Source organism: Ixodes scapularis, unplaced genomic scaffold (assembly GCF_016920785.2).
Source record: "Ixodes scapularis isolate PalLabHiFi unplaced genomic scaffold, ASM1692078v2 PGA_scaffold0__279_contigs__length_252992795, whole genome shotgun sequence".
NCBI classification, from domain to species: Eukaryota; Metazoa; Arthropoda; class Arachnida; order Ixodida; family Ixodidae; genus Ixodes; species Ixodes scapularis.
The window spans coordinates 154317838-154327808 of NW_024609835.1; the positions used below are offsets into that span (position 1 = coordinate 154317838).

The 9971-nt window shown below is 46.5% G+C and overlaps 1 pseudogene; it reads right to left on the bottom strand.

Annotated features, from left to right (window-relative positions):
* Window positions 1-5278: 5278 nt before the first annotated feature.
* On the bottom strand, window positions 5279-9729 carry LOC121837604 (annotated as a pseudogene).
* Window positions 9730-9971: the final 242 nt, after the last annotated feature.

The window sequence follows — 9971 nt, forward strand, 5'->3', positions numbered from 1 at the left end:
GCAAATTACCTTTTTACAGTTGAGTTATAGTTGTCCTGGCAGACACTTTATACAGTCAAGATGACAGTTAAAAGTGAACTTATTGCATAAAATTCATGAATTAGCTTTTAGTTACTGGTTCGATAGCACCAGCACATATTGTGAAAATGGGGGCAGTCACCTTCTCAGACCAGCTTATTTTTCGTGAAATGAGCACAAACCTCAGAAAAAAACGATTGTGAAAGATTGTTGCACACAAAACGGGTTGTGGGATACAATACTTTCTGGACCGCTACAATACCGCTGCCTTTGGTGAAATGATGTTTTCACTTTTTTAATCTATGTGCTCATTTCAGGATTTATAAAAAAATTACTGATTTAAGGAGGTGATTGTCTTCAATTTCGTAACAGCTGTCGAACCAGTAATTGAAAAAGTTAATCAACTAATTTTAGATAATTGTTTACTTTTAGTGCCAGCCTGCCTGTACAAAGTGTCGGCTTGGCTAAGTGCTCATCTGTAACGAGATCATGTGTGTAAATGAGAAACGTTTTGTTTTAAAAAAGTTTATTTTGATTAGGATTAATCATCCTCGAGCACCCATTAAAATCAGCATCAGCACCCTTGGATTGGGGTGCATTGCACCTTGCACCCTATACTACTTCAGACCCCTATAGGGTGCTTTGTCAGATGGGTGCTCGTTTGCACCCTCAAAGGGTGCTCGTCCTTGGACAAGTGCTTTCCACCCCTAAGGGGTGTAAAAAAGTTTAGTGCGTACGCCATGCGCCGTTTAGTTGCTGTGCTCGGAGTACGAAACTCGGAGCGTCAGATAGGAGTAAAGGAACGCGGACTTAACGCGCCCACTGTAGCGCTAGTTTCGGTTTGAGGTTAGTACCCTTTCTACAACATAGATGTCGACTGCATCTCTCTACACTCGGTGCATATGGCAAGTTCGTTTGATGCCACTCCTCCGTGCGACACTCCGCGAGTGCGATGTTAATAAATAAACCGTTTTAATCTGCATAGTTGCAAACTAACATAGCCACCCTGCGCTTTGACAGAGCGCATCGTCTGCTCGCATCCTACCAGCTGTGTCGTAGAAGGGCGCCCGTGAGGTGGCGCAACCAAACACATTTCGTCGCCAATAGGGCCTTCGGACAGAGGGCGACCACCATTAGCGCTGACGTAACGGGCGTTTCACGTTTGTGCGTCTTGCACTTAGAATCCCACATGAGCAGCTCGCATTCGAGTTCAGGAATTGAAACCACGCCTGAATGGAGCTCCAAAAACTTTTGAGCGCGGGGGAGCTGCCCCGCTTTCCAAGATCTTTGCAGGCAGAAGCGACAAAAGTAATTGCAACGGACGCCAGTGCTTTTTAAATCTCCCATTTAACTGTGTGATCAGGTAATTCATGAAAGGAAGGAACACGGAGCGCTTAAAATGCTCTTCCGTACTTCCAGCGGGAATGTTACAGCGGTGACGTTGCTGCCTCGTTACTCGTGGCATCTGAATTTCAACTTCCGCTGTCTCGGCCATTTTAATGGCGGTTTGGAATATGGCCCAGTGTTTGTGGGTGGACGTTTGCTCTGATATTTCAGGGTCGAATTTTTTTCTTGTGTGTGTGTGTTGCTTTTTAATGTTTTGTGACAGTATAGCTATCCTTTTGTTTTGTCTGGGCGGAACGCGTTGGTAACACAGTGGTACCTCAAAAAACGGAGGAAGTTGTGTGCTGTGAGGAAGATTTTAAAGTTGGTGGTCCGAAGCTACGACGACAGTAGAACGGGGAGCCCATATGAAGCCTGCAACGTTTTGAAAAAAAAAAACCGACGCAGCTTCACAGGTTTTATCTTAACAGCGCCTCCCTCATCTTTGCGTGAGCATCCGTAGCGCCGAGTTCACCCTGCTTCGTCATTGGGGGGGGGGGGGGATAATGCCTTTGAACCCCTCCCGAAATAAAATTCTGGCTACGTCACTGCTTATCATTTGTGAGAGAGTTCGGTTAAAGCACTCGCACAATCCGTTCGTCTGCGGGTGTTAGCCAGTGGTCCGGTGGTGACTCGTGGCGGACATTCGGAAGAGCTCTTCTGTCTTATCCGCGGCGAAGTGCCTTCCTCTGTCGGTGATCAGGCTTCGGAAAGCTTCGTGTCGAACTATGACGCGCTCCAAAATGTGTGTTGCGGCGCTTGCTGCCTACGCATCCGGAGTTTCGACCGCCTCCATCCATTTGGTAAGGTAGTCTGTGATGATGAGAATGTAGCGATTGCCATCAGCCGTCCTGGTAAAGGGCTCCAGGAAGTTCATTCCTAACTGTTGATGTGGCTTGGGGCTGGGCGGTATCGGCTGCATCTTTCCCGCAGTCATTAAGGGTGGTGCCTTCGTCTGACAATCAGGGCAACACCGCACGTGGCTGCGCACGGCTGGAAACATTTTCGGCCAATAACACTTTTGGCGCACTCTCTCCGAGGTCCTTTTGACTCCCGAATGCCCGCAGGTCAAATCATCGTGACACGATAACAACACTTTTTTATGTAGCTGGTGGGGGACTGCCAAGGCAGCATCGAATTTCTCCAATCCTCTTGCCCAGTTATACAGTACCCCATTGAGGGGGTGAGATCCCTGGGCAACACGCCTCGTCTTCGCAGCGACGGGTGCCTCCGGCTCCTCAAGGTGGTCGATGAGAGTCTTGAAGTAGCTGTCCTATCCCCTCTTTGCATTTTTTCCACGTCAATTTCCCGCAAGGGCAGCAGCGGGTACTCGCTCTCATCGTCGTTGGTTTGCTGCTTTACTGGTGGCCGTGAGAGGGCGTCGCGTTCATGTTTCCTAAACCCGGGCGGTGCGTCACGGTTGCGTTGTATTCCTGCAGCAAAATACTCCATCGGACGAGGCTGCCTCTAGGATTCTTGGCATTTATTAGCCACGTCAGGCTAGACTGATCCATGATAATCGTAAAATGGCTGCTGAAGACATACGGCCGAAACTGTCAACACGCGTACACGACTGCAAGGCAATCCTTCTCCACCGTCGAGTAGTTCTGCTCCACTCGATTCAGCTGTCAACTCATATACGCCACCACCCTCTTCTGGCCGTCCTTGTTCTGAACGAAAACCGCGCCGATTCCGTGTCCACAGGCATCGGTGTGAAGCTCAGTGGGCAAGTCTGGATGGAAGTAGCGCGAAATAGGAGCCCTGGTCCGGGACCTATTCAGAGCTTGAAATGCCCGACCCCTGTCATCACCCCGGTGGAAGCTGAACGGCTTTCGCGCGAGGTCGGTGAGGAGTCTTGCGTTGTTTGCGAAGTCTCGTATGAATCGCCTGTAGTAATTTCACAAGCTGAAAAAACTTTGTACGTCGTGCCTTGACCTCGGCACTCGAAAGTCGTTCAAGGCTCTATCTTCCTTCGGGATCAGGCCGAACTGTTACTCCGCTGATCACATGTCCGAGGCATCGAATCTCCTTGGCACGAAATGTGCATTTGGGTGCATTTTGATGGCTGTAAGCGCAGGTTGGTCTCGTGGAGAGCCCTGAGGACGTCCCGAACATTATACAGGTGCTGCACGATCGTCCTGGAGTAGACCACAATATCGCCCAGATATGCGAGGCACACCCTCCACTGCATTGTCGACAGGACCTTGTTTATCATGCAATGTAATGTGGCCGGTGCATTGCAGGACCCGAATGAGACTACATTGAACTCGTACAAGTTTGAACTGTAGGAAAACGCCGTCTTCGTGTCCGTTTCATCGATGGCGACCTGTCAATATTCGCTGGCCAAGTCAAGCGTCGTAAAGTACCTTGCTCCCTGTAAGGCGTCCATAATGTCGTCGATCCTTGTTAATGGGTGCACATCTTTCTTGTTTAGCTAAGTCACTCGTCAGAAATCCACGCAAAATATCCAGGTGCCATTCCGCTTTTTGACGAGTATCACTATAGTCCGCTGCAAGTCTAGAAGGTAGGGCGAGGGTAAGACGGACCAGGGAGGAGGAAGGAGACGGAACGCTGGAGAAGAGTGGGGGAAACCTCCTTCTCTATTTAGCGTTCCGTCTGTTTTCTACTCCCCAGTCTGTATTACCCTTGCCCTACCTTTTAGAGTTGCAAGGAACTATAACGATGACCAAGGGCTGGACGATTCACAAATCAGGCCATGCCCGAGCATCTCGTAGATTTGCTCCTGGATCACAGTTCGCTCATACGGGAAGTGCCGGTACGGTCTCTGTCGAAGTGAGGTGCGCTGCCTGTGTCAATGCCGTTAGTCACGACATGCGTCCATCCAGGCGGAGATTGGGGTGATGCGAAGAGATGACTGTACTCACTCACAAGATTCTGCAGGCGTTCGTTTCCGCTTGTCTCGAAGGTCTCTCCGAACGACACATCGTCCCTGGCTCTAGGCGTCTCCGAGGTGACTGGAGCTGCGACGCTTAACTGGACATCGGCGATAAGGATCACGTTTCCCATTTTCGTGCCTTCAGCAATAAAAAGCTCGGAGTTGCCGGGAATGGCCTTCGGTACCACCGGGGAGTTCGGTGATAATACGAGCAATCACTGGACGCTGTTTAAGTTGATTGCCAGCTGCACGTTCAATCACAGGCATCCGGTTCGTATCTGCTCTCACCAATAACACGGCCTTGGAGCGCGGCGGCATGCAAACCTCTTCCCAGCAGTATACGAGCGCGTATCTTACAGTGGTAAATTCGTGACCAATAAACCCTAACTTTTGCTCTGTCAAATAAATTCACTTGTCAGGCAAATCCAGCTTTATGCCAGCAGTACGGTAAAATGCCAGGCCGCGTAACACGTCGCATTCAAAACCCCCGATTACGAGGAAATGCTCCCAAAACCAGCTGGCTCCGGCTGTTATCTCACATTCAACTTCGCCACGCGGCACTATAACAGCACCGCTGATCACCCTCGCACTTATACTCGAGGGGCTGCACATCAAAGGGACCTTGATCGTGTTGAGAAATTTCTCCGACATCACATTTACTGCCGATCTCGTGTCGAGAATGAGGGACGTCTTTTCACCATGCACTGTTGCCGACAGCATAACCACGTGGCTCTTTGCGAGGGTCGCGAAAAATGACGGGAGGGTCCGTTTCCCGACAGAACGTCGCGTCTTCGGCAGCTCATCTGGATATGTCCCACTCTTCCGCATTTAAAGCAGATAGGCCGTTCATTGGCGGCGCATGTCGTACGCGCGGGGAATATGGGCCTTTTGGCATTGTACTCGGTAAGCGGTCGACGCACGTCGGTCAGGGTTTTAAAAAATCTGCCTACCTCTGATTGCAGTTGTGGCAACGACGTAACCTCAGGCAGTGGCGCAGACTGCTGTTGGGCGTTGCTCCTTGGGGGTCCAAGGAATCTTGGCTGGCGCGTGCTTCTTGACTTGCGTGTTGTCAAGCAGTGGATGTGACGGCATAGTCCACTTATTATGTTTGGTCATTTGGCTTGCTTGGGTCAGACGCTAAAGTCTGCCGGAGAAGTCGGCTGTGCTCTGCGGGTCGGCCAGAACGACTCGTTCCAGCATTTCTGGCCTCCGGACTCGGGTCAGCTGTCGGGGCTTTTCCTCCTTTGTCATGGCCTCGTTCACTCGAGCGCAGAGCCGAAGTACATCGTAGAAATACTGTTCCGGTAGCTCCGACGGCAGCTGAAACCTCTGGCTGAAACGCAGATAAGCCAACTCCAGACTTGTGCACGTTACTTGAAAAATGTAAGGGATTACAATTACAAATTACCGATTCTCAAATGTAATGTATTACCGTAATAAATTACTTTCGGTGAAAAGTAACGGATTACTTTACTCGTTACGTTACAAATTATTTTACGTACTTTTTCCATACACTTATCCAGAAAACAAAATGATCAATTTTGATATTTTACAAAAATGTTCTGCAACACTATTTTTCATTTCTCATACGCCCGTATTATGGTGGTCCTTGTAAAAATAAAATATTGTAGTTAAGAGAAAGAGTGTGGGTGCACTCTGTTCACCTGTAAGCTGACATGGCGCGTGTTATTCACAAGAAACGAAAAAAAATAGTTCTAACGCTACAATGTATAGCCAATGCAGGATGTAGGTGTCCAAGCTTAACTTAATGTGTTTCCGTGGATTAGAGTTTATTCTTGCTGATGACACTGTCTGTTTTTCGCCAAGCAAAGTATGCACTGAAACTCTAGGTTTCCGTTCTCCTTAATGCCCTGAATTTCGAACATCTCATTAAGGGATGGCCATGGAGACGACGGACACTCCATGACCGAAAACTTGACCAGTCAGAAACAAACTGGCGGTTACGGTGCATCGATCGTACATCGGTTCTCACTTCCATGTCATTATTCGAGGAGGCCAGGGGAGGGGACGGCATAGAGAGCGAGAGAACCGGTGGCCATCGGTCTCACAAAACAATAGAGGATCACGCAATTAATACCCATTCTCTCCCTCTCTCTTTCTCTTTATCAGTCAGCAGTCCTTAGATTGCCTAACCCCCCCCCCCCCCCCCCCCCCCCGGCCACCGTGCCCAGACAAGTAAACCAAAACAAGTATCGTCCGTACCTTCGAAGACGAGGCTCTTAGCCTCACGCCGGGCGCTTTTCAGCCGTGTCTCAGGAGCGTGCTAGAATACAGCAGCGCACATCAAGGACGAAAGAGTTCGACTCCCTCGCGCGACGCTACATCGTATATTACGCGAGTTGTGCACCCGCAAATCGAGGGGGTACGGACCCGCGTTTGATGTATGGGCAGGTGGCGGGGGACATCGAAGAAGTTGGAAAGTTTGAAACAGTGTAAAATAAAAAAAAAAAAACACGAACAGCTTTTTCTTTTCATTGAGAAGAAAAATGCGATGGAAAGCAAAGGAGTGCCTACTTGGCATTGTTTTAATTTGTCTTTGTCTTTCGTATATTTTGACATGCCTTCCCGTTTTTCCAGTGCTTCTAATGACCGGTCATACAAAGAACGTGTTTCCTTTTCGGCTCTACACCTCTTCCTAATGTGTTTTTTTAACTTGCTTTTTTCTGTTGCTGAATGTTCTGCTCGCATTTTTCCAGTTACTCATATTTTTTTAAGTAACGAGTAATTAAGGTAATCCATTACCAGTATTTTGTAACGAAACTACATTACGAATTACTTCCGAGAAAAAGTAATGTGGCAATTACAAAATTACTTGAAAAGTAACGGATTATAAGTAATTCGTTACTTGTAACGGATTACTTCTTAAGTCTGGCCTCTCCCGCATGCTCCGGTTCCCAAAGGTCGCCTTGAGCACTGCCGTCCACGTTTCCCAGGTAGTTGGTGAGTTGGTCCCTCAAAGTGTCGTGGACCGTGGTGTAGCATTTTAGGGTATTTCCGTCAAGAGCAACACGCAGGTACCGTTCTCGATGCGTCCCGTCCCAGGCCTTGAAATCCGCTGCCCGCTCCTAGAACAGTTCTACGAGCGGATCGATGTTCTGACGTTCCCCGCGCACTCTGCTTTCCTCCTCTCCCTCAGTTTCTGCCCGCGTAGCGGGTGCCCGCTTGCGGCACCCGCTATATTACTATATCTTATGAAACTATAATCGTATGAAATATGCGAACGGCTCAAAAAAGTTTCTGACAAATTTGTATATAAGTATTTCTATTTCTGTAGCAACAAAATGTATTCCTGTAATTGTATTTCCAAATGCTTTCACATTTTCAAATGTATATTTGATACGCAACGGGATACCTTTTTAGAAATATGTTTTCATTTCGTATTTTAGCTGCCTTCGACAGGTCTTGCGGTACTTGTATATCAAAATACCTTTTCAGGTATTTCTTCCCATCACTGAATAATAATATGCTTCCCGCGTTTGTTTACACGGCAGAATAATCCTGAGGCCGATTCTACCTTAGGGTATTTCAATTAGTTTTGTATCTCCCATTTCCTTTGCAACAAAGCAAGTGGGGACACCGTAGCCGTAGCACCAATCCCAGGAGGGTTCGTCAGATGACACATTTACCTGCAATAAATGTGCTAACCGAAAAACAAAAGAAAAAAAAAACGAAAGGCAAAGTATCACTCTTCACTTAAGCATTTTCCCGTAAAATATATCGATAGTACTTCGGCATGACGGTACCACGAACACAGCTTATTTACATCCTATCGAACTACGGTTATATTGGCTACGTCCTATCCAGCCTCCCTAATGAACCGTTCGATAGTGAATATTAATCTAGCTTCGGGTTCGATATGTTGTAAGCTGCCGGTATGAAAGCGCTCGTTTACCGTCCTTTGAGGGTCTCCGCGAGTGTTGGGGTCTTTTGTTCGTTTTTGTGGCCGCTTCGGAAATCGACATACAAAATGCTGTACATGGAAAGCGGTGGGAAGCAAAACCGTGTGCCAGAAACAAAAAGTCTGCCTTCATAAATCCTAATGCCGGAACTGACGATACATTTTGGGCTGTCGCGCGATAATCAATAAACATCGATTTGTATTCAGCGCAAGCCGGAGCCTTGATGACATGAGAATAGCGCGCCACTCTAAAAGCTTTTTAGTGTCGAAAACGTTTTCCCGCGCGCCGGGAAAAGGTGGCTCGCCTTTTCACCGCGAATCGAAGAAGCATTTTATGTACCATGCGCCGTTCTTATCGCAGAGGCCTAACCTACGGTTTCACTACTCCGCATAGTAATTCCCGTTCCTCGTGTCACCTAAACTTAGATTTGCCTCTTGGAAGGCAGGTCATGCTCGACATTTTCTTTGGTTCCTTCTGGCGATTGACTGGGCCAATGCGGGCCATCTGTGATGGAGATCGCTTAATGCGGTGTCCCTGAGCCCGTTGGACGACGCATGTTAAATATAGAAAAAGCAAGTATCAATAAAATCAATGGGTCCTGGTAACCAGCAAGAAAGAAATTTCGTCAACGTGCGGACTAGTTGCACCGGCGATACAAGTCAAATAGAATGTATAGAGAAAGAGGCAATGTAGCGTAAAACTAGCACATCCCTAGGAAAGGGTCCGTTTAGCGTAGTAATTCAAGCTGGTCTTCAGCGGTATGAATAGGCTTTGGCTACTACTGCTTGATGGTCCTTCATGTGTAAGACATTTTGTCCTAATGCTTCAACATTAAGAACACGTGGATAAAATCTGAAGTGTCAAATCAAACACAATCCCCAGATCCCAGATCCGCGTCACTACAGCTTGCCATGAAATCTATATAAAAAAGAGGTATCGTGAGAGTTCATAAAAAAATGTAAAAAAATATTAGTAATATTTCTTCTTGTATCAAGATATTGTGGAGCGGGGGGGGGGGGGGGGAATTTAAACATGAAGCTTGACATACCCTTAGTCGTATATACGATTTGGGCAGTAAACAAAACGTGTGCAAACACCTATATTCTTAGGAAATTATATCTGACAGTTCAAATTATGTACAGAGGCCGTATTGCATGTTTCACAATTCAAGAGAAATTAGTGGATTACTTTTAGCAGGAAGTGTGACAGTATCTAACTTTTTGTCAATGCAAACTAGCTGTTAAACAAACTAAGAACTATATATCGAATAATTTTCTGCGCAAATTTTTGTTTTATTTGGGAATCTTCCAATATTCATAAATCGAAATAAAAATACAATATTTGTTATGATGTAGTGGGTTTTGCTAAAATTTGTTGCGGTTCTTTATTTTTTATTTTTGCTATCGATGCATGGTTCATAGTTATATAAGCTGGGATTTTTTCACTATTTGATGATTACTGATCATGTTCTTGGTGTGAGGGTCATAAGAACCGTTATAGGTAGCTCCCAATATTCTTCTCTAAATTGTATAAATTTTGCGCAACTTAGTTGTGGCTGTACCCCAGACAAGGTCACAATAACTTAGGTGGGCGTAAAATAACGCTTTCTAAATAATATTTTAACAACAACTAAAACAGTTAAGATGTTGGCGATCATTTTTGCTAGAAATGTTTGATTTAGATCAAGATAGTAAAGCAGGCGTGAATGAACCGTAATTTATAAAATTAATGTACACTATTTAAATCTTATTGAT